This window comes from Macaca fascicularis, chromosome 13 (assembly GCF_037993035.2).
Source record: "Macaca fascicularis isolate 582-1 chromosome 13, T2T-MFA8v1.1".
NCBI lineage: Eukaryota > Metazoa > Chordata > Mammalia > Primates > Cercopithecidae > Macaca > Macaca fascicularis.
This window is the reverse complement of record NC_088387.1, coordinates 10069562-10090890: the sequence shown is the minus strand read 5'-3', so window position 1 is coordinate 10090890 and position 21329 is coordinate 10069562. Positions and strand designations below refer to the sequence as shown.

Here is a 21329-nt window from a genome sequence, read left to right as displayed (position 1 = left end):
AGACATCATTTTATTTTTTCCTTTCCATTTTTGATAACTTTTATTTCTTTTCTCTGGCTTAATTTCTCTGTCTAGGACTGAGTACTATGTGAAATAAAAGTGGCAGGAGTGCACGTCCTTGTCTTATTCCTGATCTTAGAGAAAAAGCTTTCAGTCTTTCACCATTGAGTGTGATGTTAGCTGTGGGCTTTTCAGATATGACCTTTATTATGTTGAAGTAGTCTTTCTATTCTTGTTTATTGATTATTTTTGTCATGAAAGGGTGTTGAATTTTGTCAAATACTTTTTCTGTATCAATTGAGGTGATTATGTGGGGTTTTCCTTAATTCTGTTAACTGGATTTATTACACTGATTGATTTTTATATGTTGAACCATATTTGCATTCCAGGAATAAATCCCACTTGGTCATGGTGTATAATCCTTTTAAAGTTGCACTTTTTAAAGACAGAAATTCTTTGCTGAAGACAACGGTTACTGAAAAAAAAAAAGACACTTGAAATAATAAGAAAATAATCCCCCTATTTTCCCTTTAACTAAAAGTCTGCAATGAATTGCACAATGAAAACACACAGTCTATCTAAAAAATATGAGATGTGGTAGCCCCAATCCTAATGTCTTCAATGTATGGCTTACCCCTTTAGCTTTCCTTGTACAACTTATGTACCTTTGCATTAACTCCTAGACTTCCAACTTTCACTTTAGATTAGGAAAATTAATGTTTAACAAGTTTAACATAGATATACATTAATTGCTTGGAAATCATTGCTCAGTCAGAGATTGGTCTACAACTGGGTCTACTTTATTTGTTGTATAATTTTAGATGGTAGTTATTTTAAAGTAGAATAGAATTTTACTCCTGGAAAGATCCATAGGAACCATCTAGACCTATCACCTTATTTTAGAGATTAAAAAACCAAGATCCCCAAGGAATTGAGTTCTTGCCTAAAGTTTCATGGATAATTAAATGTTGGAAATGGGACTAGAAACAAGATCTCCTGGCCAGGTGCGGTGGCCTACGCCTGTAATCCCAACACTTGGGGAGGCCGAGGCAGGCTGATCACTTGAGGTCAGGAGTTCGAGACCAGCCTGGCCAACGTGGCAAAGCCCTGTCTCCACTAAAAATACAGAAATTAGCCGGATGTGGTGGTGGGTGCCTGTAATCCCAGCTACTTGGGAGGCTGAGGCAGGAGAATCGCTTGAACCTGGGAGGCAAAGGTTGCAGTGAGCCAAGATCATGTCACTGTACTCCAACCTGGGCAACAGAGCAAGACTCTCTCTGTCAAAAAAAAAAAAAAAAGAAAGAAACCCAAAGAAAGAAAGAAACAAGGTTGTCTGTCTCCTATTGGACTTCTGCTCACAGTTGGCTACATCCCATGCAGTGTTAGTGCTGGGTCACCTACAGTAAAAGAAGTTGGATGAGTTCAACAGATTTACGTAGACCTGGGATCTTTCTTGAAGCAGCTCCATCAGTAGCTTCTCCCTGGCCTCTACATTGGCTGGGGCTGTAGGTACAAAACTCACCATGTATCTACATGCCGTAACACAGACAACAGTGAAGACACACATAGGCAAGGCCTGCTTGATTGCTGTGTTTCCCCATTCCACTGGAGAACATTTGCAACTCCATATCTAGGAATGAAGAGAATGAAGACAATGCCATTAGATGCCATCCAATGCAAGATAATTTTCCAATATTTTTTTGAAAATACAAAAGTCTCCTTAATGAGTAATATCAGAGGATGTGGACTTTGGTTTTCTCTCCTCTTCCAACCCAACAAATACACTAGTACTTACCATCCTTCTCTGTTTGCATGATATTATGGAAAAACGTGAATGTAGAATACAATTGTTATGCAATACATTGATTCACTGAAATTGTTTTTGTCCTTAAAAGTGCAAGTCATTCTTTCTCTGGCAATGGTCTGTAATTACATGGTTTTTGCCTCCTTGGAATTTTAATTATAACGTTAAGGTAATTTTTTTAAATGAGAAGAAAAAAGTATTGGACTATCCATGTCATTATGATATTTTACTAGCATGAAATGCATGTAGATTTGAGAAGTTGCCTTTTAAAAATATATTAAATTATGGATCGTAGAGATTTATTTTATTAAAGTGCATTCTATATTCCTTTGTTAGATGAAAACACAGCATTTCTTTTTTAAGTGCCTTTTAAGGAAAATGTGGCAAGAAATTTATGAAGACAATTACTTTGCTTATTTTATAAGTTATACTTATTTTCAAATGTTTAATTTTATGCTTACACTAAAAACCTAGATTTAATTGATTTTAAAGAATTTTCTAAAATTTTCAGATAATGAATAAGACTATAGACAAAATTATTTACCAAATATTTAGCTAAAATTCAATACAGCTTTAGAACAAAGGTTGTTTTATTAAGTCAGAGGAGTTTGTTAGACAGAGCTCAAGTTAGGCTGCAATGAGTCCCTCCCCTCCCCCTGACCCACATAGTACCCTGCTAGAGTGCAATGGAAATTTTTATGTCAAAATTCCCTTTTCAGTCATAATGAAAGCAAAAAGATTCTTGTTTGATCATATAATCACAAAGGCTTTCTCTAAACACTAAGATTTGCACAAAAGGATACATCTTGAAAATTCCATTTACAGCCTGTGATCATAATGCCATATAACTTTCTCATGAGCCGGTTAGACTTGTGTAAAGAAAGCTGGATTTTATCTGAGTTTTCCTCAAAGCTGCTCCTATAATTCCATAATTCACAGACTGGTTTCAGCAGCCAGATCTTTTTTTTGAGATGGAATCTTACTCCATCCCCCAGGCTGGAGTGCAGTGGCGCAATCTCGGCTCACTGCAACCTTTGCCTCCCAGGTTCAAGCAATTCTCCTGTCTCAGCCTCCCAAGTAGCTGGGATTACAGGTGTGTACCACCACACCCAGGCCTCTCAAAGTGCTGGGATTACAGGTGTGAGCCATCGTGCCCGGCCTGCAGCCAGATTTCTCTGGTATTGATTATTAAGAATAGATCTGGTATTTATAGAACTTCCATTTGGAAATCAAGAAGAATCACTAAAAATACACATTCCCTCCCCAAAAAAAATAATAATAGCAATGAAGCAAATAGTTATAAATAAAATACCTTCTCATTCACCTGTGGCTTTCTGTTATTACATGGATATTCTTCCAACTTAACCCTGGAGTCTTGTTTTTGATAGGTTATATTTTGGATGATGGGAGTACCTCAAAACTTGACTTAAAAAAATGCTTCAGGCCAGGCTCATGCCTGTAATCCCAGCACTTTGGGAGGCCAAGGTGGAAGGATTTCTTGAGCCCAGGAGTTCAAGACCAGCTTGGGCAACATAGCAAGATCCTGTCTCTATAAAATTTTTTTTTTAATTAGCCAGGCATGGTCACTTGCTCCTATAGTCCCAGATACTAGGAAGGCTGAGGTGGGAGGTTTGCTTGAGCCCAGGAGTTTGAGGCTCCAGTGAGCTATTATCATAGTGCCACTGCACTCCAGCGTGGATGACAGAGAGAGAGAGAGAGAGAGAGAGAGAGAAAGAAAGAAGAAAGAGAGAAAAAGAAAGAAAGAAAGAGAAAGAAAGAAAGAAAGAGAAAGAAAGAAAGAAAGAAAGAAAGAAAGAAAGAAAGAAAGAAAGAAAGAAAGAAAGAAAGAAAAAGAAAAAGTTTATCACTGCTTTGGCAGGGGAGTTGAAAACTCAGAACACCTTTTTTTTTATTTTATTTATTTTTTTAAAACTGGTTCATTTTCCTTCTCCTCAGATTATCTTATAGAAGTCATCTTGTCAGTATCTGGTTTCATTTATCTACAGAAACCACATCTGCTTCCATGCAATTGGCTACCCCAGGAGCATATTCAATACGATATCTTATCTTTCCAGGCCTTAGGCCATTGCAACTTGCTGGCAGACAAAAGTCTCAGGTTCCATCATGGAACATGTTCTGAGTTACAGAAATCCATTTCCCAGGAGGCTGTGGCACTCATCTTTCACTCCTATACACTTATCCACCACCCAACCATGGTTACCACAAACACATACACTCCTTACCACGCTCAGGATAGAAAATGAGGACTCATCTGTAGAACACACATCTCTGAAGTGCTATAGTCACAATCATAATCCTCACGTCACCGTTGGGATGTAATTCGGAATTACCTCCAGCCCTTTTAATAGAAATAGTGTTTAGAGGTAGCTCAGAGTCGATATCAGCCATGAACTTGTGGTGCCTTACTTAATGGGCCGGGAGGTTTCCTTCAACGCTCAGTCCTACTACCTGCACCTCCAAAGAGCTGAAACCTGGAAAAAAGAGTAGGAGGTGGCAGAGCCAAGGTAGATACCCATATTGATGGCCACAGAAGGGGGTGGCTGGGCCACAGCAGTCAAATGGCAAACTTTTAGTGACAAGAAGCAGGGCTGCGGGTAGATAGGACCTTTGGAATGTATGTTCCTGCCATGGAGAGATCTGAACTGAAATAGGACCAGTGGGGACACCCACACCGGAGGGGTTAGGAAAGGAGTCAGGGGAGCTGGGAGAGAAGCAGTGGAATCCAGCACTGGAGTGGAAGAGCAGCTGCTTCCATCTTGTTCTAAAACACAGCTCGGGGAGTGAAACATTCCTTTAGGTGCATCTAAGACCAAACCACTCCTGGGAAGTGGGAATCCCTAATAGCCCTGTCTACCCAGGCAACCCCTGTCTCCGCTTAGCTGAAACTCAGTTCACAGCGGCATCTCCACTGGTCCTGCTGTGGCTTCCCGGCTGACTCGCCCATGCGGCTTTATCATTTAAATGAAACAAAGATCTCTCAAGCAAGTGAGCATCACTATTTAAGACATGTCTTTCAGGGCAGATACTTTATGGGAATTTTTTTTTTTTTTCCCCTTAACTGGAATAAATTTCCCTCTCCTGGGGATGGTGGTGGCAAGGAAGACCAGGAGCAAATATGCTGGATGGCCAGCTAAGGCCCTTTCCAGGGCTCAATTTCATTTGTCCATAAAGAACTTGGCTTCCTTTCTGGGAGCTGACCTAGTAGTTGGTGAGAACTCACTTCTCAGCACCGAGCAGTTCGAAAACATCTACGCTCGTAAGCCAGGCAGATGGGGCAGGCCCTGAGATAAGACGGGGAGGGTTAGGCACTGGGCTGGATCTGCAGATGTGCCCAGGTATAATTGAAAGGCTCAGAATTTAAACTCACATGGTACGGTGAGAGAAGACAGGATAGATTCAGAGGACAATTGGAGAGAAAGAACACAGGATGAGAGTAGCCCTCAGCTGCTCTCTACCAGGTTTTTTTTTGTTTTTGTTTTTGTTTTTGTTTTTGAAGCAGGGTCTTGCTTTGTTGCCCAGGCTGTAGTACAGTGCCATGATCTTGGCTCACTCAACCTCCACCTTCTGGGCTCAAGCAATCCTCCCACCTCATCCTCCTGAGTAGCTGGCATTACCAGCGCACGCCACCATACCTGGCTAATTTTTGTATTTTTTTGTAGCGATGGGATTTCCCCATGTTGCCCAGGCTGGTCTTGAACTGGGCTCAAGCAGTCTGCCCACCTCAGCCTCCCAAAGTGCTGGCATTACAGACGTGAGCCACAGCACCCGGTCAGCCTTGAGTTTTAAACCTGTCTGTCCCTGACTGAGGAGGCCTATGCAGGTCAGAAAATCACCCTGGGGCCCTCATTGACAAGTGAGGCACTCACACCAGACAGGCACCAAAGTTCCCCCGTCCTGTGAGGCTGGACCAGGAGGCCTCTGAACCTCCCCTCAACATGCCTGGTCACACCGTTCTCCAGCCTCGGACTGGCTACACAGCTTATGTTCTACTGAAATCAGAAGAGGAACGAGGATAACCAATTTTACAGAGTGCATTTTAACAACTAAAAAACTGGGAAAGAACTTTCCAGAAAAACTCAAAAGAAAATCCAATGTATCACAGAAAGCACCTTTTTCAGGAATAATCAAGAGTTGACTAAACCAGGGGTCCCCACCCCGGACCACCCACTGGTACCAGTACTGGTCTGTGGCCTGTTAGGAACCAGGCCGCACAGTAGGAGGTGAGCTGCTGACGAGTAAGCGAAGCTTCATCTGTATTTACGGCCACTCGCCATGGCTGGCTTTACCACCTGAGCTCTGCCTCCTGTCAGGTCAGCAGCATTAGATTCTCATAGGAGCGAGAACCCTATTGTGAACTACCCATGTAAGAGATCTAGGCTGCATGCTCTGTGTGAGAATCTAATGCCTGATGATCCGTCACTGTCTCCCATCACCCCCAGATGGGACTGTCCAGTTGCAGGAAAACAAGCTCAGGACTCCCACTGATTCTACATTATGGTGAGTTGTATCATTATTTCATTACATATTACAATGTAATAATAATAGAAATAAAGTGCATAATAAATGTAATGTGCTTGCATAATCCTGAAACTGTCACCCCCCCCACCCCCTGGTCCATGGAAAAATTGTCTTCCACCAAACTGGTCCCTGGTTCCTAAAAGGCTGGGGACCGCTGGGCTAAACCGCCTGAGAGGCTGTTTATCCTAAACAACAGGGCAGAAGCAGACCGTACACAAAAATACAGGTTAGGCCTCTCGGGAATAGAAATTCTAGCTCTCTGCTCAAAATGAATCATTGTCATGGTGAGAGGAACACACTTGTTTATATACAAGTGCCTGGTGATCCTATTTCCATCAAGCTCCAGTCAGTGACTCACTGTTTGCTTACCAACGGCAAGGAGCAGTCCTTTCAGTTTTCTGTAACAAACTGCATCTGCATCCACACGGAGACAGCACAGTCAGCTGCTCGTCATCCATGCAGAGCAGAGGCAGATGCCTCCAGGATCTGCTGAAAACTCAACGCTCAACGCTAGCTTAGATGCCTTAAAAAAAAATATGTGTATATATACATATAATATATATATATATAAGGCCACATTCTCTAGCTTGTGGAAGCAGTCCTTTCTGTGTGACCTTGAACAAGTTTCTAAACCTCTCTGGGCCCTATTTCCCATATATATAAAGCAGGGTTAATAATGGTATACACTTCAGAGAGTTGTTTTAAGGACTGAATGAGATAACATACACAGAGTGCTTTATACGAGGGTGTGGGGAAGTCCTCAATACATGTTAGCCATTATATAATTATACTTTTTTTTTTTTTTTGAGACGAAGTCTCCCTCTCACCAAGGCTGGAGTGGTGCAGTGTGATCTCAGCTCATTCCCAGGTTCGAGCAATTCTCCTGCCTCAGCCTCCCAAGTAGCTGGGACTACAGGTACGTGCCACCACGCCCAGCTAATTATTTTTATTTTTATTTTTAGTAGAGACGGGGTTTCACCATGTTGGCCAGGCTGGTCTTGAACCCCTGACCTCAAGTGATCTGCCCATCTCAGCCTACTAAAGTGCTGGGATTATGGGTGTGAGTCACCATGCCTGGCTAATTATACAGTTTTGAATGTACTTTAAGAGCAGTTTTAGGTTCACAGCAAAGCTGAGCAGAAGGTACAGAGATTTCCAATCTCCCTGGTGCCTGCCCATGTGTACAGCTCCACCATGATCAATATCTACCACCAGAATCGTGCATTTGCTGCATTAGATGAGGTAACAATGAGACATCATTATCACCCAAAGTCCATAGTTTACCTGAGGGTTCACTCTTGTGTTGTACATTCGATAGGTTTGAGCAAATGTATCATGACATGTATCTGCCATTCTAGGATCCTACAGAATATTTTCACTGCCCTAAAAATCCTCTGTGCTTCACCTATTCATTCCTCCCTTCCCCCTTGCCTCTGACAACCAACAATCTTTTCTTTTTTTTTTTTTTTTTTTGAGACGGAGTTTCGCTCTGTCGCCCAGGCTGGAGTGCAGTGGCCGGATCTCAGCTCACTGCAAGCTCTGCTGCCTCCCGGGTTCACACCATTCTCCTGCCTCAGCCTCCCTAGAAGCTGGGACTACAGGCGCCTGTCACCACGCCTGGCTAATTTTTTTGTATTTTTAGTAGAGACGGGGTTTCACCGTGTTTGCCAGGATGGTCTCGATCTCCTGACCTTGTGATCCACCCGCCTTGGCTTCCCAAAGTACTGGGATTACAGGCAACAATCTTTTTACTGTCTCTATAGTTTTGTCTTCTCCAGAATGTCATATAGTTGGAATCATACCATATGTGATCTTTTCAGATTGGCTTTTCTCACTTACTAATATGGATTTAGGTTCCTAAACGTTTTTTCATGGCTTGATAGATTCTTTTCAGGGCTGAATACTATTTCATTGTCTGGATGTACCACCTTTTATTTGTCCAGCTATTACAGCTATTATTTTAATTATGTTTTTCACATTTGCACTAGCTCTTAGAAAGTATAGCCCTGGAAGAACTCTTAAACAAGCTGGCTAGGTAACACACACACGCACGTGTTATAACCATGGGACAAGATGGTAAGCTATCTTACCTTGATGTAACTAACTGTACATATAATTGGCTAGATAGGACAGTGTGCTACACCGGGCAGCACAGAGAGGGAATAGGACAATCTATTCATATAACAAAGAGCCAGTGGTTGCTATGGAGAGCAGATGCATACGGGAGGGAGATGGTGCTGGCTGCTGGATCCTAGGATTGTAAGGTAGACAGAAGGTGGCCAGGAGAGGAGATGAGATGTGAAACCGAGGCAGGTGGTGCCTGAGAACAAATGTAGGGAATATGAGAGATGAACTTAGGAAACAAGAGAGAGGGGGACAGAGGACAGAGATCTCTTATTATCATCTATCTCCAACTTTCCTCATCAGATTGGAGAGTAAAGAGTTGCCGATTATGAATTTAGAGCCCTCTGGAGCTCCATCCATTGGAAGGAGCACAGCGGCTTGAGGGAGCATGGTGGCTTGAGGGAGCACGGTGGCTTGAGGGAGCATGGCGGCATGAAGGAGCACCGTGGCTTGAAGGAGCACTGCGGCTTGAAGGAGCACTCTGGCTTGAAGGAGCACTGTGGCTTGAGGGAGCACGGCGGCTTGAGGGAGCATGGTGACTTGAAGCAGCACAGCGGCTTAAGGGAGCACGGCGGCTTGTGCGCTATCAGCACATTGTATTGCATGTCCTTCTCCTTAAGGAAAAGCATAATTGGAATCACAATAGGAATAGTTTTCAAAAAGCCCAACTTTTTTTTTTTTTTTTTTTAAGATGGAGTTTCGTGTTTTGTTGCCCAGGCTGGAGTGCAATGGCACAATCTCGACTCACTGCAATCTCTGCCTCCTGGGTTCAAGTGATTCTCCTCCCTCAGCCTCCTGAGTAGCTGGGATTATAGGTGCCTGCCATGATGCCAGGCTAATTTTTAGTAGAGATGAAGTTTCACCATGTTGGCCAGGCTGGTCTCGAACTCCTGACCCCGGGTGATCCGCCCGCCTCGGCTTCTCAAAGTATTGGGATTACAAGCATGAGCCGCCACGCCCAGCACTTTTTTTTTTTTTTTTTTAGGACTAGCTACATTTCAACTGTAAGTGGTCTCAGAACACACATTTCACCAAGTGTTTGGTGTCTCCTGGGATGGTGCTGGCTCTACAAGGACCATACATATCCCCAAAGGACTGACAGAACCTCGGTCCTTTTCCTTTGTTCTTTTGGAACAAAAAGAAGCCTCTCAAGGACATTGGCCTTGACATGTGGTCCCTGTGGCCCTTCTCAATTTCCAGTAACCTGGCAGCCTTAACTTGTGCTAGGTTTAGCTGCACTGGGCTTGAGCACTCACCAGACCTGGGAGCCATTTGCAGAATCCCGTCCAATTCCAGCTTGAGACAAGATGATGTGCTCCTCCCCTAGAGGCTGGAAGAATTACAAAGGCAGTTTCCTTTCCCCCACCCCTTTCTGTGTCCTTCCCGCTCCCTCCCGGCCCCAGCACTTCCTCCATCCTCCTCCAGGGCCTGGGCTTGCCATCTCCTCCCTTCTCAAGAATCACTCCTTCCTGCCTTGCTCTCCATGTCTCCTTAGAACTTCAGAGGCACAAGAGGTCATCCAATTCAACCTCCCCATTTTGTGAATCAGGAAATCATGTTCCAGATATGTCAAGGGAAACTGAGGTCTCATGCAGCAGGTCAGTGCTGAGGCTGGGACCAAAGCCTGGCCTCCTGACCCCAGCGGTGGGTCCTTTGCCAGCACAAGGTTGGTTCCCCAGAGACTTGCACTGTGCACCATATTTGGCTCCCGGGGAATTCCGTTGTTATCCTGCCTGGCATCTGATCTGCTTTAGTCTAAGCTTCAATAATCATAGAGACCCTGACTTCCATTCCTTCTCATTCATTCCTCACATACAAAATTCTGGAGAAGCGTTTGAACTTCTCTGTGGACATAAAAGTTGATCAAATTCCCCAGCCTCCTAACTTTTCATCGGAATGGCAGACAGGAGCAACAAACGCGACACTGAGCTCTGAATAGCCGTGGGCACTGGCCTTTGCTCACAGTGTCTCATTTCATTCTCACAGCCGACCTATGAATCAGGTGGGGGTTCTACCTATTTTATATACAAGGAATCTGGGGCTTTGAGAGGATGAGAACGTTGGCCAAAATCACACTGCCAGGAAGCAGAAGAGCTGGGATTTCAATCAGGCATTACCCAACTCTGGGGTTACTAAAGCCATTAGACTTGGGGGTGCTTAATGTGGTTCCTGCACCAGCAGCTCAGACATTACCTGGGAACATGTTCGAAATGCAGGGTCTCAGCCCCATTTGAGACCTACTGCACCAAACGCCCGAGGAGGAGGAAGCTGGCAGCCTGTGTGATTTCCAGGCAAGCACAAGTCTGAGACCCACGGCACTGGACTCTACGGCTGCCCCCTCTGGGATGCTCGACACCCCCAGCATCATTGCCTTTTATCATTGGACCAAATCTGTATTGTGTGCAAAGCCCTTTGCTCTTCCCATTTTACCACTGTACACCTGGAGGTTTGAGAGACTCTCCAATACGCAAGAAGAAGGAGGAGAGGCAGAGGCTGGGGCTGAGCCCAGAGCCCTCACGCCAAGTAATTCTTTCTAATCATTACGTACCAGTCCCTCTCTTACTGGCCCCAAGCCAGGCCTGAAGATAAATAGCTAAGGACCTAAAATAAATGAAAGCCACACTCTCTCCAAATAGATCAATAATGTTCTCCACTCTGGCACGGACCTTCTCTGCAGGCTGGGAACACATCACTGCCAATACTTATTTAGCAAGGTTGTAGAGTCCTATCCGCTCCATCTTAACCATTATGGTTTTATTCATCATCTGGGTATTAGAAATCAATGATCTCAAAGGTGTGGAGAGATGTTAGAGTTCTCTGCTGTCCTTCGTAGTGTGGCTTAAAGGCACTAAATGTATTGTGGCATTTGTCATGCCATTGATCTGTTTACATACCTGTTACTGAAATCACAGTTTAAGTGGATGTGTCCCTGTGCAGAACAAATCCTAACACCCTTACGACTAGCTGACGAGAGGAGGCAACATTCATTTCACAGAACAAATCAGGTGTGCTAGGAGCTTAGTGAGAGGCAGCCTCATTTAGTTCAAGGGAGTCTTAAAATAGACTCTTTATCAGATGAGTAACTTCCAGTTTTTCTTTTCCTCTCTTCGCTGCTTCTCTCCCATCCCTTAAACATTATAGAAATACCTTCTCCAAGACTACAGTGAGAAACCCATGTGAGAGAAATGCTTTAGAACAACTATTTTTGGAAAACATATGTCTAAGCTATATAAAAGACATCTGGTGAAGGCTTTTCTTGTTTTATTTGCAATATTCTCTGCATGTAGTAGGTGCACAGTTAAAGAGGCATATTGACTGCTGCAATGCCTCCTGTCTCTTGATCGACAAGGACTTCAGCTTGCTTAGCTGTTTGGATCCTGTCTTTACCGTGTAACAACTGTGCTGTTCATTCACGTATTGCATTACTTACTCATTTATTATTTATTCCCATGTAGCAGGTGTGCACTAGAAAATGGGAAGTCAAAAGATGAATAAGAATCCTCTGCCCCCGACCCAGTCTTTCAGGAACTGGTCATCTGAGAGGGACACTGGCCCTGTAAACCTGGCTCCCTTCTGCAGGGAGAGTGACTGAGAGGATCTGCATAGCACCCTTTGCCCCCAGGGCACATCGTGGTCTCACATTTGAGGCTGATGACTTGTGAAAGAAGCAGTCAAGACCACAATGTGGATTTTAAAGACAACGGGCGCCTGTAGCCCCAGCTACTCGGGAGGCTGAGGCAGGAGAATGGCATGAACCCGGGAGGCGGAGCTTGCAGTGAGCCGAGATCGGGCCACTGCACTCTAGCCTGGGCGATGAGCAAGACTCCATCTCAAAAAAAAAAAAAAAAAAAAAAGGCAAGGAAAAATGGAAGGCTCTCTAATTAAAAGACAACTCCAAATACGATTTTCCCAGAAGCTTTTACAGAGTGTGACAACGGAATTTTGCTTTCTGAGCAAATTCTCTGTGTCCCCAGAGCCATCTGCTAAGGACTGGGTCCCTGAGACACGGGCGGACGTGCTGGCGACTGAGCACGCTTACAGCCTGGGGTGAGCTTTCTCTTCCGAGGTAGAGCGTAGCAGGACTCAGAAGCAATGCTCATGCTTCTGCTGGAGCGGATGAGGACGATGGGAGTGGCGGGGAATGGGGGTGGTGGTGAATGTTCCCTGTGAGCCCGAGTGGGAGGAGAAGGAGCGGGGTCCCCTTGAATGTGGGAGCTGGGGACCTTGAGACCATCCTGGTGGGACCTCTCTTTGCAGTGGCCGCATGGGCAGCACGAAGAGTCTCCCAAGGCCTTGCAAGCAAAGTTGACTTGAATGATGACCCACTTTAAACAAATGCCCTCAGAATAAAATACAGGGAGGGCTGGCAAAAGACTGATCCCCTGGGCTCGCCACACCTCACGAGAGGCCCACCGGTTTCAGTAAAATGTGGGCCTTCTTTTCTGCTCAGCGGGGACTGTTGCACCTGGGCCGGCCAAAAACAGGTGAGCCTTTTTTCCCCTCCTTCTATTCCCACATTTTATAATTTCACAGAAGAACTCCTACGAGCACATAGTTAGCACCGTTTTGCACATTATCTCAGTGGTTCTTCACAGTCCTGTCTGTCTGGGGTTTATTACCCGCACTGTAGCAAGGAGGGAAGTTAGCAGTCCAGGGGCCTGCACCTGGGAGGTGGCAGAGTCCGGCTTTGAATGCAGGTTATTTCTACTGAAACCAGCTGAGACTAGGCAGCAACCACAGAAGCCCATACCGATTCCTCTGAAAAGAGAAAGGGCTGCCGTGATTCAACACCATTGTGTTCAAAATTGGGAAAAGCTGAATAAAAAGGAGACAATTCGTAGCAAGGAAACCGAATCTTACTCGAGTCATCCTGTTTGGTGTTTTGTTTTTCTCTGAAAATGTGAGTTTTGTGCCTTCGTTGTTGACATTATTTTGTTTGAATTAAACATCTGCTGCGTGCCAGGCACCGTTTCGCACTCAGGTTTTCTGACGCCAAGTCTAGTGAATTTTTAATTTAGGCACAGCTGCCTTAACCCATCGCCTCACTCCTGCCTCCCCCTCCAATTTCTCATGCTGTAACTCATTCCAGGCAATAAAGGATGTGGAGTTTGCTTGTGCTCCTTGGGCATGAGTAAGTGGGATGTCTCCTTCAGTATTCCGGGAAACCGTAACTGGGACGGCTCATCTTTGCAAGAAAATGCAAGGCAACAAACACTTAGCAAGCCAGAGTCCTCTTCCTTCACCGCGTGGGTTATGCACCATCCCAGGCTTGGTAAAGTAGCATCCTCGTCCAGAAGTTTCATCTGCAGTACGAGAATCTCACGCCAGAGTTTTCCGGTCAGCAGAAACAGAACATTGTCGCTTTCTCGGGGTTTGCAGAAATATCAGTCTCCAAAGTCATTAATTTTCTCTCAAAGTGGTCAGGCATGTGGACAGAGGACAATAGCGCTCTCTCTCCCTGGAGTCAGGACCCTTCAGAAACTGCGATTTTGATTGTCACTGAATAAACCGCCACTGTGTCATTTGGAGATAAATACAAACAAGTGCTTTGAAACGGGGAGAAAAGTGTTGTTCTCAAAGAGCTCATGGTCCCTAAAATACAGCCTCTGCGGTCACCCTTTTCAGGATCTCGCAAAGAACCAAGGAGGGGGGGGGGGGCGGTGTAAGCAAGACCTTCATTTTTTATGTATTGGTTTCTTTAACCAAAAAATACCAAGTTTGCCTGGAGAAACAACCCGAGCTTGTCTGGGCAGTACCATCTAGGGAACGTTCCTCATTTGAACACCTGGAGTTGTTTTGTTATTCATTTGCAAGAATTTCCTTGCAGCTATTTTATAGACACCCGGGATGGGCTGTTCTGAAAATCAACTGGAATGTTTACACAGAGCTGTGCTTCCTGTGATTACAACACGATGAAGGGTTGGAGGCCATCACTGTCGCCCCAGTTTGGAAAAAAGAAAATGCACCATGCATTTGAGACTACAGCTTATGTAGTCTCAAACTCACCGTCTTGCTCTCGTTCTAAATATTTGGGGAAAGAGAAAAATTCTGCGAAGGAAGGACTGTGATAGTTCTTGATCATTCTGTTTGCCTTGGCTTTTGGATTGCATCATTTACTCTCTACTTAGCTTTGACAAATCCATCTAGTTACACGAGGCATACTACTTGCCTTCCTTTGGCTACACCTGTAAGTGAATATCACGTCCTGATAGACTTCACATTTCAGCTGGGAATAGTCAAGGTTGTCAATTGGAGTTTTAGGAGCCACACAAAAAAATTTCACAGAGATTCTTTTTCAGATGACCACAAACCCTCATCTCTCGCCCTACTGAGTTTGTGTAAAGTGAACGTATTTTCCATGTGCTGGTCTCTTTCTCCAATTGGACATTGTTGCATGTAGGTTCCAGTGGGTCATGGTATGACGTCCAAACCATACTGGCAAGAAATGTCCAGCTCCTGGAGCCTGAGAGCTCCTGATGGGGGGGTCACATCATAGCAAGCCCTAAGGAGGAGTTTGATGTGGACAACACGCTGTGAGGTATATCTTCCTGGCGATTGACATCGCGAATTAACTCCTCCCTCATGAACACTTCTACTTACCAACCACAGGACTATGTAATGATAGTGGAAGCAAGTACTTGCCCTGGGCCTGACTGCCTGCTGTCTCCCTCACCCCGATCCAACCTTCCCTCCTCTAAGCCTTTCTCCCTTGCACCTACTCTTTGTACCTTCCTCTGTCTTCAAGTCCTATATCTCCTTTCATCCAGTCCAGCCTCTCCTCCTCTGAAATCCTAGGGCATCTGGCATCCAAACTGACTATTTGACTCTTACAAATTGCCTTGCCATGGGATTATTTTGACTCGTATATAGTTTCTCTCCTTTCCAACCAGATGGTAGACTCTTCACTGTCAGAGTTAGTCTAATGTACCTTTCATTCACATTTTGTGGCCGAGCAGCATCCTTCACAAATATTAGAGACTTGGAGAATTTGTTTATCCCCAACTCAACCTGCATCCCATGTGAACATGTGAGGTGGAGATACAAATGTTGTCTATTTTCAATGAAAATAAAGCAGTAATGCTATGTGGTCATGGAAGGCCATTGCCTTCACCATCAGGAGAGGTGGGTCCCAGTTTCCTCTCAGTTACCTGTGTGTGATCTTAACAGCTGTGGGCCAAGCCGTTCTCACTTGTAAGGTGAGGAGATTGTCGCAGAAGATCTTTAAGTATCTCTTCCATGGGTGGCAGGGGAGAGCATTAGGGAAAAGAGTTAGTACATGCTGGGCTTAATACCTAGGTGATGGATTGATAGGTGCAGCAAACCGCCATGGCACACATTTACCTATGTAACATACCTGTACATCCAGGATATGGACCCCAGAACTTAAAAAAATAGAATAAAATAAAACATGTAAAGAGGTCTCCTCCAACACTAATATTTTGCTAATATACACTTGCGTTTTCTTCCTTGTAAGAAAAGATAAGTTTATAGAATCAAAATCCCTCACACTTCCAATACTGAGGCCCCGCCATCGCCCATGCTTCTGCCGATGGGGGTTCAGTACTCCTCTTCGTCTAATTGCTGCAAAGCCTGATTATGGGGAGCTGAAATCTTCCTCCTTGTACATTCCATGTTTTGGCTCTTCGTTCTGACCTGGAAACCACACAGTCTGCAGAATCCGCCTCCCCCATGACAGCTCCTCATATGCTAGAATACGGATGTCACATGCCACCCTGCTTCCCCTTGCCTTTTCCAGCCCTCGCATCTGCTCGCCATTTGACTTGGCTTCCAGGCGACCAGCACGTTGGGGCCTCTGCCCGGGCAGCCTCATTTGTCAGAGCGGCTGCAGTGCCCCAGATGGGCTGTGCTCCAACAAGTGCACACCACAAAGGGACTATTATCACCCTCAATGGACACTGTACTTTTATTAATACAGCTTAATATCACTCTGGCTTTTTTTGGCAGCCATGGCCCATTTTTGACTCCAAGCAAACATATGGTTATCTGAAGCCCCCATGTCCTTTTCGGAGAAAAAGACAAATTGTCTTCCCAGTTCCATTAACAGGCATGAGGTTTTTCTAATTTAATTTTTTATTGAATCAAATGGACCAGCTTCTTCTAAATATTTTACTTAAGAGTCTGGTTACTTTGTATTGGGAACTTTTGTATGAATTGTTTTATACTTTTGAATATTATGTTGCTTGAATACTATTTTAACTTAATTTAAAAAAGAACAATTTTTAGTACGTCCGTTTCTAAAATCAGTTTATTTCTATGTGGATAAGTGGGAGTTAAGATCTTTGGAACTCTGAATTAAAGATAAACCCATTTCTATTCACTGATTTCTCATTCTCTAATGTGTATGCTATTCCAAATATATCAGACTGTCATGTTTGGAAAAACCAGTATAATCGAACAAAGGATCTTTAAGAAATTAAGTGATGTTGATTGAAAGGAGCATTCAGCTGCTTTCTGATTGCTTAACTGGAAACAAAATTAATTATGGGATTCACAGATTAAATTTTGCAGTTACGGAATTTGTAGACATTTTCAAATCCTTCTGTACTTTTTGGTAAATTTCTTGTTTGGTGATTTATCAGTTGTTAAGTACAAACAAATCATCCCAGCACTTTATTATTAACTCTAGGCTGGATTTAATTTTGAGACGCAGACCAAGGTCTTTTTATTCCAATTTGCTAGTTCAAGTCATTGGGACCATAGACAGAGTTGCGTCAGTCACAAGGAAGAGGCTCCAGTCCTGGATGGTCCAGGCAGGACAATCGGTGGAATTTATGACTGCAATGCCAGTGAAATAGGAGGGAGCATCCAATTATTCAACCATCCAATAATTGGCTTTCAATGAGTGGTTCTGTAAACCTGGTCATACGTGTTTCTTTATAGAAAGTGAAATTAATCTGAAAAAAGCCTTTGGAAATATTTATGAAATCATGTGGTCACTCAGATCAGAGCCACCCAGTGCTCTTCCCAGCACAAAAAATAAGCCCTTTTCTCTGACACCTGCCATTTCTAACTACCATGGCTGGATTTTTGGACTGGGAAGCATCAACAGCTGTTCCTAGTGTGTGTGTGTGTGTGTGAGAGAGAGAGAGAAAGAAGGAGAGAGAGATCTTTTGTTAGCACCTTTTAAAAAATAAAATAGTTTTCTCTTAAATCTGATACGTATATTCATTGCAGAAAATTAGAAAAGTAAATTAAAATATAAAAGAAGAAAAATAATTTCAACATCCTAGTCAACATTCTGGTATATTTTCTTATTCTCTTTTCAATTTAGAAATATAAATATTTAGAGTAACTTTTAAATTTAAAATGGTATAATTTTGAATGTATAATTTCAGAAACTATTTTTCTCTTAAAATTATAAAATGAGCAGTTCCATGAATCATTTCTATTGTTTAAGTATCCAACTTGTAATGACTATGTAATATTCATATATATGTTTAAGAAACATTTATATATTGTATACATATGTATATAGAGAGATAATATATATTGATATGGAATACATATTTATATATACACACATAAGTATATTTCTCCTAATTTAGCACATTTGGGTGACTTCAAATCTTTTGCTGTAATAGTGCTACGATGAACGTCTTACATCTCTGGCCAAATATCTGATTATAGATTTAGAATAAATTCCTGGAAGTAGGATCACTGCGTTTAAAGGAATTAATGGTTTTTAGGACTCTTGATACACATGGACTAGTTGCTTGTAAGAAGACTTTTTCCAGGACAGACTTATCTCAAGAGTGAATGAGAACGTAGCACTGAGTCATATTTTAATTTTCATCTGCCTGTTTAATCAGTAAATCTAGTTTTAATTTGCATTTTTAAAGTAACTACTTATGATGAAAGTTTTTACCTGTAATATATAGTGGCTTCTTTTATGAACTGGTTCTCCTTGTCATCTGCCTATGTTGTGAATTGTATTAACCTTGAAAACATTTAAATGGTTGATCTTTTAAAAAATAATTCCAGAGGGTTTTTTTTTTTTTTTTTTTTTTTTTTTTTTTTTGAGATGGAGTCTCACTCTGTTGCCTAGGCTGGAGTGCACTGGCGTGCTCTCAGTTCACTGCAACCTCTACCTCCCAGGTTCAAGCAATTCTCCTGCCTTAGTCTCCTGAGTAGCTGGGACTACAGGCACATGCCACCGTGGATGGCTAACTTTTGTATTTTTAGTAGAGACAGGGTTTCACCATGTGACTATACTTCTCTTGAACTCTTGACCTCAGGTTATTCACCTGCCTCGGCCTCCCAAAGTACTAGGATTACAGGAGTGAGCCACCACGCCTAGTCCAGAGATTTCTTTTATTATTATAAACTGTGTCTGTATGTAATGTGTTATAAATATAAGTTAATTATGGATTGTGGAGGTTAGTGCTAGTGATTCTTTCCAAAGCATTCAACTTACTTCTTTTTATTCAAGCAACTTTTCTCTTTTCTTTTGGTCTCCTATTTCATAAGTTGAGATGTTTAAGCAAATTATACTATGTTCAGAATAAGCTAACATTTAAGAACAATTTTAAGGCCAGGTGTGGTGACTCATGCCTGTAATCCCAGCACTTTGGGAGGCCAAGGCGGGCAGATCACTTGAAGTCAGGAGTTCAAGATCAGCCTGGCCAACATGGAGAATCCCAGTCTCTACTAAAAATACAAAAAAAAAAAAAAAAAAAAAAAAATTAGGTAGGCGTGGTGGCAGGTACCTGTAGTCCCAGCTATTCGGAGGCTGAGGCACGAAAATCACTTGAACCTGGGAGGCGGAGGTTGCAATGAGCCGAGATCGTGTCATTGCACTGCAGCCTAGGCGACAGAGTAAGACTCCGTCTCAAATAAATAAATAAATGAATAAATAAGGAAAAGGACAATTCTAAGAAAGGACATAAATGAGTTTGGAATGGACACAACTTGCTTATGGGGTACATATGATTCAACAACCAGGGTCAGACAGACCTAAGTCTCCTGGAGGGGCCCTTCCAGCCATAAGCCTAATGCTGGGCCTGAGTCTGTATGTTTTCCAGGGCAATAAAGCATGAGGGATGATTTGTCCAGCCGGCCTGTTGAGTGGAGATGGGCTAAGAGGGTCTCTTGTATATCAAATCTGAAGAGGGATGTGATTCTAGGTTTGTCTTCATTTCTTCTTTGCTTTGTCTAACTCTCTGGTTTACCCCTAAACGTTAGGAAGGTGATTAATTCACAACTTCGTATTCTTTTCCTATGAGCTATTTGGTGCTATCATCACGCAAGATTTCTGGCCATTTTTGGCAGCCATTTGTAAAGTCTAATAATGATATGCAGCAAAATCATAAAGGCCTGTTGCATGAATAATAAGCAGATGAATAAATGGATGAGCTGCCAAATATGTTAATCATAAAAATCACAATTACTGTCCAAAGACTGATGTTCAGGCTATCACAAGTGAAAAAAAAAAGTTATCCTTCCAGAAGATGAGCATATTTCTCAGAGACTCGTTGAGAGCCTGTGGAATGATGACTGAGGAAATGTCCTCCAGAACCGGGCCATAAAACAATAGCCCTGTCACCATGTGTGTAGTGGGTAAAAGGGGCAAGTGGCTGTCCATGTGTTGGCTGGAAAGTCAGCGAGCTCAGGTGATTTGCAATGGAGATGATTTGGTGGTCCATATATCAGATTATGGGCAGGATTAAATGAAAAAAGTAGTGGAAAAACAAATTGGGTAAAGAGAATGGAGAAAAACAATAATTTGGAGATACTAAAAAATCTTTTTGCTTTGTAAACCAGGGATATATGTAAAAACAAAACAAATGCATCCTAAGCATCACATGTCCCCAAATATTTCACAAACACTCCCACCCCACTTCAATAATCAAGTAGAATACACACTTCAAAGCAGCAGGTGTGGGTGTTTGGAGTGCAGTTTTACACGACACTCCACGTTACCTTCTTCCAAAATGTTTTACTCTGTTAAAAATCAACTTTTAGCAGGTATCAGGAAATGTGTCACGTGCACTCTGAAGAAAAACACATACAGGGAATTTGCTACAAATATTACATCACAAAGCCTAAGTAGAAAAGCTAAACAGAATGAACTCTTGTAGCTTTTACCTTCACTGGACTGACTCACCTACCTCCATGCTATCACCGTGAAGCCTAAGTCAACAGCTTTCCTGGCAACAATAAAAGTACTGTCAAATGCTTTAAAAACCAGAGGTTTAGGCAAATTCATCTTATAAATTTAGCCTTGATTTTTAAAAAAATCATGAATTGTATATATTGAGTGGACTGTGGTACCAAAGTGACATCACCACACGAAAACCAAAGGCATCTGGGCCTCTCTTGACCTTCAGGGTGGCACAGGGGATGAGGTCAAAGCTCACAGATGCGTGCAGTGGCTGGAGAAGGACCTGCTCCCCTCTGCTGCTGTGCCTTTACTTCTATCTAATAAAGAAGAGTCTGTGGGGGGGATGGTGGATTTGCTAGGTGATCGCAGGGGCTGCAGAGGCAGGGCCTGGTGAGGGGGTCTCTTGGTAAAGGGCAGACACCACCCTGTGGGGCTCAGAGGGCAGCCTTGCCTTTGTATACATCTTCCTACCCCTTCATTCATCATTGAAAGATTCATTCTCCGTGAACTAATACAGATGACAAGAACTGAAATTCTTTCTCACATTTTGAGGGACCCCGAGTCATACCTCAGAAGGCAATTTGGTTAAAACGGTCATGTGGATAATAGATTGTCTCCTTTTCAATATCACTTGTCTTGTAATTCTGCCTCAAGGCAGGGTTTCCACAAAAATCCTTAAGAAAGTAAAACTAGAGATCATATGAGATGCCACAATTGCAGACATTTACTTAAGATTCATTT

At 43.1% G+C, this 21329-nt stretch overlaps 1 long non-coding RNA gene across 1 annotated transcript; it reads right to left on the bottom strand.

Moving 5' to 3' along the window:
- Positions 1 to 778: 778 nt before the first annotated feature.
- Positions 779 to 4954, bottom strand: LOC135966934 (uncharacterized). The gene is made up of 2 exons (XR_010580653.1): positions 4048 to 4954; positions 779 to 1630 (listed from the first exon to the last, which is right to left on the bottom strand). It is a non-coding gene; the product is annotated as an uncharacterized lncRNA (long non-coding RNA).
- Between the last annotated feature and the right edge of the window lie 16375 nt (positions 4955 to 21329).